The following is a 9,048-nucleotide window of genomic DNA, read 5'->3' as shown; positions in this document are numbered from 1 at the left end:
CAGAGAACATGTGTATCAGAGGGCCACAGAAAGAACGAATTATGGGTAAGTCAAGATTTTAATTTTCATATGACAAGGACTTCCAAACAATGTCGTTGTGTTGAGTAAGAACTTGAGGGAAAAATGAGGTGGAAGAACACAGCTGACTCTGGAAAAATAAAATGTTATCCAAATTAAAAAAAAGAGAGAGAGAGAGAGAGGGAGAGAGAGAGAGAGAAAACATACAAAATAGTACAAACGAAAAGAGGATGGGCTTACAAAGGCATCCATAGCCCCAGACGCATGGACGTGTTGGAGTGTAATTCTTAACAGCCAACTGGAAGACAGCAGGTAAAGATAAATTCTCTGGGAACAATGAATTTAAGTCCCACGGGCTAAAGTCTGTAAACACTGAATGTTTTTGTCTCCTGGAGGCTGGCCGTAACCATAAACTCCAGGGATAAATGTTTCCCTAAGCCTATTTGTCTCTTTTCTATGTAACATCCCATTGGGTATTCAGTTTGAATATTCTATTTCTGATTTTGTTGTTGCGGGGTTGTTTTTCAATTTAGTTTGCATGATGTTGATATTTCCAGAAAAAATTATTTTGTTAATGTAGAGTATGTTGCATTCTCATGAGCACTTTTTCTCTATCTTCAGGATATGTCTTGTTTTCCCCTATGACAGCATATCCATAATTAAGGGAATGCTAAAATCTCACTAATAATGCTTTCATTCATTCAATAAATAGTCACTTCATGTCTACCCCGTGTAAGATGCTGGTGCTGGCAGAGAGGTCTGTAAGCCTCTTTGTCATCTGAGGGGGTTGCAGGCAGCTCTGTGGCAGGGGTCTGCAGGTCAAGGCATGTGGGATCAGCGAGCCCTCCCGATGGCGTTGGTGCTCAGAGAAAGGAATGTCTCCCTTGGCTGTAGTTGGCGGTGTTCAGGGCTCCGAAAACACATACACACTGAGCATCTGGCAGAGATGCAGTGGACGGTAGGAATCCACCTTTGCAGGAGCACTACTGAATCCAAATTCCAGCTCTGTGCTTATTGGTCATGTAGACCTTGGACACATTGTCTTCTCTTTGCTTTACTTTCCTTGTCTGGGATGCTCACTGTCATACCTACCTCTGAGGGTGCTTGTGAGTGAAAGCCTGATGAGGCCTGAGAAAGTGGTCACCATGTCATTGCTCTGTTGTGGCACAGTGGGACCAGTAGGCTTGCGGCCAAGGGGAGGACTCCAAACAAGCCAGGAGACGCCCGGAGTCTCTGTAGGAGTAGGGGAGGGCAGGCTGCCAGGGAGCAGGGAGGTCAGGAGTGCTGCTCTCGGGGCGATGGCCACGCTACATCCTGAAGAGTGTGGGAAACATGATCCCGACAGAGGGAGGACACTGAGCCTTGCAACCAATGAAAATGGATTGGCTCACAGAGTGGAGCGCAGGGTCCTGAAGCACCAAAGGAGGCAGGCAGGGAGCAGTGCTGTCCTGAGGGGACCTGGCATTTCCCCTTCAGGGAACGAAGAAACCTTGGCTGGCTGCATTTGAATCCCGGACTTGTAGACCTTGCAAGTCATCTGTTCTTTCTCTCACAGATGGAAAAGGTTGGAGAGGTGGAGTGCCAAACCCAAGGCCACACAGCTGGTTAGGAGAGAGGCCAGCACTCGAACCTGGTTTTCTGCTTTCTAACTTCCACCTTCTTCCTTAGACCATGGCTTTGTTTAGGTAATGAAATAATGCGGACCTACGAAGCACCTACCCCCTGCAACGTACCTAGCTGTTCCCTTTTGGACAAAGAAGGAAAGAATCCAGGCTGAGGGAGAAATTCTTCAGCACTGTCATTGCACATAGTGACTAAAGCTGTTACTTTATATCCAACCTTCTTGTAAGGTCAGGGAATGACAACACATTATTCACTCTTTGATGTTTGCTAAGCAAATATAAAGTTTGTATCTTGGCGGGCACCCAGTTTTCAGTTTGAGAACTTTCCAGTTGCAGTTTTTGGAGTTGTGGATGAGGTTAAGAGATAGACAGATGTGATAAGAAAGGGATATATCAGACATATGCAGAACGAACCAGTTTTTAATTGCATCGAAAAATGCTTTTGCCCTAATGTGTTTTGGTTAATGCCTTCCACTGCATTTGTAAAGAGGATGTAAACATAAGCCCCGATAATGGAGCAGTCTTTAAAATAGGTGTCTATTCTTGGCTTGAAGAACTTCAGAAGCATGCTTCTTTATTAAAAAAAGACTGCATGCTTTATGCTTTGAAGAAAACGACTGCAGATTTACCAAACTCATGACAATCAGAAGCCAGGCATTTGCACAGAGTCAAGACTGATTGGGAAGGTAAGTGACTTACACTAACGAGGAAAAGAAATGTCTCTTTTTGTAACACTATTTTCTATTTATTTCTAGCAGATCATTTGAGTTGCATTGTATCAAAAGCTTCATCTGCTTGTTGTTTTGTTAGTTTGTATCCTTTTCTTTTTTTCTTTTCTTTTCTTTCTTCACAATGGAATTTTGAATTGATCTAAACCTGAGAATTTACTAAACATGAAGCTAAGGAGAAATTTTGCCTGGCACTACAATCTTTTAAGGGGTCAAGGAGACGGGAAGTGAGGGGAAAGGGCTTCTTTTCTTAGGTTTCTTAGGCCATGACTCAGCTGAGAGAATGAGTGAATTACTCAATTTCACTTTGCTATAGTTTTCCCATTTATGAAAGAGTTTTAATAATACCTGGGACTGTTGCCTGTGAAATAATTTTATCCCCTCAGAAAAAAAAATGAGCTATCCAAATATGATATATGATTAGGTAATACATAGCTTTTGATTTATACTAATATGCCCAGTTTAGCAATATATTTTTGGCCAGATTTCTGAAAGAAATAATTTGATTTTCATAGTTACTTGGGCTTACCAGCCCATGATGACAACAATGGCTACGTGACTCAATAGAACACAAATTCTTCTCTAGGCTCTTATGGTTCTAGGCAACTAAATATGTAGATGATTCTGTTCAGCTTCATTTTTTTTTTTCAGTCTTGTTTCATCAGATACGCATTCCAAGAATTACCTTAAGATTTGTTTCACCATTAAAGCGACATTCCCAGCTGTGCTCCAATCAACTGGATAAAAGCAGAGAACCCATCAGAAGTTGTTCCTGGTTGACTATCACCTTTCAAAGTATGTGTATGTGGGAAAAAGCCCCCATCCCTCTCCGACTATTGTTAAAAATAAGTAATGATGTATTATAAGATGCTTTTCATGCCAGAGGGTTCCAAAACGTTTTGCAACTACACATATAAACAGGAATTACTTCACCAGCCACTGAAATGTGGCCACCTCTTGGACAAAATGTGGCAGCTTTTAATAATGCATAGCAACATTCCAAAACAGTCGAGGCCTGGAAGTGAGGCGCAAACTTGCATCCAACTAAAATCACCTGGGAAATTTCCTGGGCTGAGTTGTGCTGTGTTGGGAAGGATCTCTTGTAACCACAAGAGGCCAGGACATTAGTCTTATGTCTCCCTAGGAAATTCAGACCCATTCTGTTTAGTGCTGGCTCATGGTCACCTGCTAAATCATCCAGATCCCAGACCTCAAAGTGATGGACGTTCCTCTGAAGTGTGGCCAGTTTTCCACACTGGCTGATGGAGGAGGCTGGACAGTGTGGAGAGGTGGCCTTGGATGAGGATCCTGGTGACCCGGCCCCTGCAACAGTGTTTGGAACGATTAATGGCCCAGGGTGATAGAAGAGAAAGCTTGGTCCAGTTCTTCCTGGTCACTATAAAATATGTTCTCTGACTTCAGAGACATTTACCACAAACTTACAACTTTGAGTCTACCCCATGCTTCATATTGAGCTACCCAAATGTGCCACAGTATGTCAAAGACCCAGAAGAGTCTCTTTGTTAGACCACTGTTTCATTAGCAAAAACGGCTTCTCCTAGGCAGAAGAAGAACTCCACTTATATAAGTAGATGAATCTTGTCTAGATTGGTTTAATTTAGGGAAATCCACGCTCACGACCACTTGTATTCCCTCATGACTTCTGGTTGCCCAGGTTAGTGTAATTACTTTTATGGCTAAAAGAGGGGAATGGATCCAGCATAGCAAAACCCTTGAGAGCCAGTGAGGGTAGTCTCACAGAGAATCCTAGCTGTACACACAGTCATGAAGAAGAAAGAACGATCTCAAATGGCTAACCTAATGATTAGCTTATTAGTTGATACTTTGGAAAGATCAGTAAGGGTTGAGAAACTTTAGCTAGACGAGTAAAAAGAGGGGGCAATCGAGTGTGGCAGAGACTTGCTTCATTCTCGGGGGCTTGATGGTACCAAGCTGGTCTCTTGACTCATCTGGAACTGAGAGCCTGTGTAGGACTCTCTTAGAAGATGGAGGGTGGTGAAGGAGGGTCCAAGGCTGTCTGACACAGGTCAGATAAAACAGCATGTTTTCCACACTCCAGTTATTCCTGTAAGAACAAAAAAAGGGAATCACAAACACTGAAGGCAATCTCAAAGGTGGAAGAGAGAAGTCTGGGGTTGGGCTGGAGGGTGGAGGGTTTAGTAAAAGCAGGAGGAACCAGTGGTGGTGGGATGACCTTTAGAGAATGATTGTCTAACCAAACTCTTGGCTCACAGCTCTTACTGGTGAATCTGTCCCTTTTCTTGCCCTGAATCACTCCCTGGGACCAGCAGTCTTGTCTTCTCAAAATGCAGGAGTCAGGGCTGTTGTTCCAATTCACCGTATCCTGGTGACACTTCTGATTCTCCATGGAAAATTCCACTTTCCTAACTAGGTCCAAGTTAAATATTGACTTTAATAATTTTAAATCATTTTGCCCATAGAGAAATGTGCTTTCCTAAGGACATTTTGAGGAAATGCTTGAGCAATCACAAAGATGCCACTCCACTACGTGAAGCTTCATGGACATGAGCAAAAGACATATGCCTGTAGCAACCTTCCCTGGGTGGATGGACAAAGTCCTGGGCCCCAGAAACACCATCCCTGACCAACACTGAGGAAAGTGCTGGGCCTTTATGGGTGTGTCAAATTGTGCCTGTTTTGTTAAAGTGATCCTCTTTCCCTCACCTGCAACATCAGATCCTTCTCTGAGTTCTAATGCTTTGTATCATCCTCCTCAGCCCTGCTTGGGAAGCACAGCATTTCTCCCCAGGACATCAATAGAGACTTCTGGTTTCTTCCTTATCTAATCCACAACCCATCCAGTTTCTATAGTGCCAGTGAGTTATTTCTACAGATGCAGTATGGTGATCCAGTTCCAGAAGGGCTCCCCACCGACCACAGGGTGGATACCAGAAGCCAGTGTCTGCCATTTGAGAAGCATTGCAATCTGGACCTAGGTCCTGATCCTCAAGCCCCTCCCCAACACCATGTGCCCAAGCCACGCGAGACTCGTGATTTCCTGAACTTGCAACATTTTCCTTCTATGCTTCCAAGCCTTCACACGATCACTGCTCTGACTGATGTCTTGGCTGCAATTTCATGAGGCACCCTGAGCCAGAGCCACCTGGCTAAGCTGCTTCCGGATTCCTGGCCCACAGCACTGGGATAAATGAATGTCATGATTTTTAAGCTGCTACTTGGGAGAAATTTGTTATAGGACAATGGATTCCCCTCTCTGGCCTGCTATTGTTATAGATCAGTAGAAGGACACAAGCAACCTACCACTGTGTTGCTCAGAGTAGGCAAGACTGTGAGCCCAACAGCCATGACAGAACGGCCCTCACCACACTTGACACCGTGAGCTTTGTGTCAGCATCCTTCAAACCGATGTCTACGTGTGTTCAACAAATGGGTACTTAGAGGTGTTGTTGTGCTTTCATCAGGTTTAGGAACGGACAGCGTGCAAATGAGAAGAGACAAGACCTGCAACAAATGTGAGTCATGAGGTGGAGAAAGCAGAAGCAGCTGAGGGCCTTGCTGAGTGAAATACATCTGTAGCGTCTGAGCTGGCCTTTCTGCTTCTCTCTGTCAGGAAGGGACAGCAGCGTGAAGAGGAGAATGGATATTTTGAGAAGAGGCTGGCTATTTTGCAAGTCTTCACAAAAAACAGAATGTGTTCCTGTTCATGTGGTTTGTGTGGTAGCCATCGACCAAGAGGTCAGGGCCCTGTGAAGTCTGATGGGAGCCATGGCTTGGGTTTCCTGCCAGTCGCTTTGCTATTGCTCCACGTCAGTTGTAACCGTCTGTGAATCCATTTCAGGAGGAACGATGGAAGAAGGCAGCAAAGTCCCCTGGTATATAGCCTCTTCTCTGTGACCAGCAAGCCCACAGCCTTGCATGGCAATGTGGCCCCAGGTGCACTGTGTCCCCCGTCTCCTTTTTCTGCTCCCTTTCTCCTGCCACCATGACCAGGATCCCCCAGGTCTGAGCAGTTATTGGGGACCTGCTCAGTATGTTCTTGATGTTCACACCTTTCCTGAACTATGAAGACTTGTGTACAGGAGGGATACTTTACACATCCTCCCTTACACCTTATTCAACGTGGTTTCTCACCTGGGAGCATTACTACTGTAAGCCTGTCCTCTGTGGACAGAAAAGATTCTCGGGTGCCTGGGTGGCTCAATCAGGTAAGCATCTGCCTTCGGCTCAGGTCATAATCTCAGGGTCCTGGGATCAAACCCAGCATTGGGCTCCCTGCTCAGCAGGAAGCCTGCTTGTCCCTCTCCTCCCTACTTGTGCTCTCTTCCTGTCTCTGTCTCTGTCTCTCTCAAATAAATGAATAAAATCTTAAAAAAAAAAAGAAAAGAAAAGATTGTCTACAGTGTGTAAGGAAATCTGGATTTTATTCTGAAGATGATAGATGATGGCATAACAGGGATATTGCTCTGGTATGTTAGTGGGGTGGGGACTGGAGGGGGTTGAGACTGGAATTTGGGGGGCCAATCAGCAAGTGGGATAAAGTAATCCCAAGGAGACTAATCTAAAGCATTGGCTAGAAGCAGTGGTACCTGGGAGCTGCCTACTCTTCCCTTGCAATGTGACTGAAGTTGATGTGATTCGGACATTCCTCTGTGACTGACTGGGTGATTGTGAACTGCAGGCCACAGAGCAGGTGCTGCGCAGGGAATGGGGTGGGAAAGGTGAGCAGGCCCTGTGTCTGCCCTCAGGGGCTCACAGGGCCTGGCTGTGAGCTCTTCCTGGCAATGTGGGCAAAGAAAGCTGGCTTGAATTACGCATTTCACGCAGGCTTAATAAGATAGTAGACACATGAGGTAAAAGCAGGATAATTACTTAAAATTGAGGCAAGACATTTCTTTGTATTCTGTAGGTATTAACATTTAGTGACCCAGATGGCATCTTTTAAGACCTTCTCTCTTTATATTATATTTACTTAGAATATTTATATTATATTTATATTTGTAATATACTAAGCTTAGTCGAGGCAAAAATAATAATAATAAAAAAAAAGTTGCAATAGTATTATTTTCTACTCAACCAACCCACCTCGATGGTCTCTTCCAGAAATCATTTTTTCCACACTCAGCACAGGAACTGTAAGCACTTATGCAGTATTTTTAGTATTCAGGTTAGTTTATACTTACTAGTTACTAAAAACAACAACAACAACAACAAAACCCCAGGAAACTTAGGTATTTTATTCTCCAGCAATCATTCATTTTACAAAAAAAAATTAAAAAATTTTTTTTGTTTTGTTTCTTGGACAGGAACACTCGATCTCTTTTTGTGTGAGTTTTATAGGATTTCCCTTTCTCTGCTTTGTCGTGCCTGCATATATCATGTTTCTGGGGTGGGTTGGCCGCGAAGGGGGGCTGAGGGAGCTGCAGGCTTGGCTGGCATGGGTGACAGTGTATCTGCGGCAAGGAGGAACTCTCTCTTGACCTGGGCTGAGGTGGAGACCTGCGTATGCTGGCTCGGCACCCTGGGCCCGCTCCAGGCCTGGCTGGCTCCAGTGAGCTGTGTCCCCAGGGAGGCAGGAGCTGGGCTGGGCTCTCAGCCATGACTCAGCACCTCTCACAGACCCACCCCCACCGGCCACAAACCAGGCTTGGTAATGGGTTGACTGACTGACTAAATAAAAAACAAGAAAAACTTTCTCTTTCTCTGTTCCTTTCATAGGAGAGGCATGTGGAGGTGTGTGTGCTAAAAACTGTTGTTTTTATAATGGTAGGTGTGACCATAATGATGACGGTAGATTCTCAGTACTGATAGTTCGGCAAGTGAGAGAACCAAATCACCTCGTTTATCCCAGGGGTTTTTATCAAAGCTCTGGTCTGTAGTTCCTGCCTACCCGAGGACACAGCTGCTCCTGGGTGAGCAGTAAAGGAGCCCTGGAATCTGACTTCCAACCACTTTCCCAAAGCCAGCTCCCGTTAACTTTCTATAAGAGCCCTCCTCATCCATTCCGCTTCCCTTTCCACCTCCACAGCTTGTGGCCACTTCACTTCCCAGCCTCAGAATGCTCTTTCCCTTCTCTCCTCATTGTTTGGAATCCTTCTACCACCTCATGGACTCGTAGGGTTATCACAGTGAATTAGCATGAGACTTGGCCTATAGTGTAAGACTGGGCTCTCACTGGGCCCAGCAGTTATGGTAGTTGGGGAAAAGGCCCAGTCAGCAGGCAGGAAGTCACACAGAATAATGAGCTGCTCAAATAAAAAGTGCATTCTCACTCCTCTGCACTTAGAATCATTTCTCTTGTTCTAGATTAGTCAAGTCTAAAGATGACTGACAAAACTAAAGTCATTCTTTGTTTATTTATTTTTATTTTTTTAAAGATTTTATTTATTTATTTGAGACAGAGAGAATGAGAGACAGAGAGCATGAGAGGGAGGAGGGTCAGAGGGAGAAGCAGACTCCCTGCTGAGCAGGGAGCCTGATGCGGGACTCGATCCCGGGACTCCAGGATCATGACCTGAGCTGAAGGCAGTCGCTTAACCAACTGAGCCACCCAGGCGCCCCTAAAGTCATTCTTTAGATGAAATGTACTTTGTGGATTCCTGTGTTTTCTTTCTTTTTTTTTTTCGAAGTAATTTTTATTTTTTGAAAATTGCCCAGGCTTCAGAAATATTTTTCTTCAT

General features: G+C 44.6%; 1 long non-coding RNA gene across 1 annotated transcript; it reads left to right on the top strand.

Annotated features, from left to right (window-relative positions):
• The first annotated feature begins 2,057 nt into the window (after nt 1–2,057).
• Nucleotides 2,058–5,070, top strand: LOC123838577 (uncharacterized). The gene is made up of 3 exons (XR_006789478.1): nt 2,058–2,326; nt 3,034–3,163; nt 4,831–5,070. It is a non-coding gene; the product is annotated as an uncharacterized LOC123838577 (long non-coding RNA).
• The last annotated feature ends 3,978 nt before the right edge of the window (nt 5,071–9,048 follow it).

Source organism: Mirounga angustirostris, unplaced genomic scaffold, assembly GCF_029215605.1.
Source record: "Mirounga angustirostris isolate CCGP_5_RB_7025 unplaced genomic scaffold, mMirAng1.0.hap1 SCAF_3, whole genome shotgun sequence".
In the NCBI taxonomy this organism is placed as follows: domain Eukaryota; kingdom Metazoa; phylum Chordata; class Mammalia; order Carnivora; family Phocidae; genus Mirounga; species Mirounga angustirostris.
This window is presented reverse-complemented; position numbering and strand designations above follow the sequence as displayed.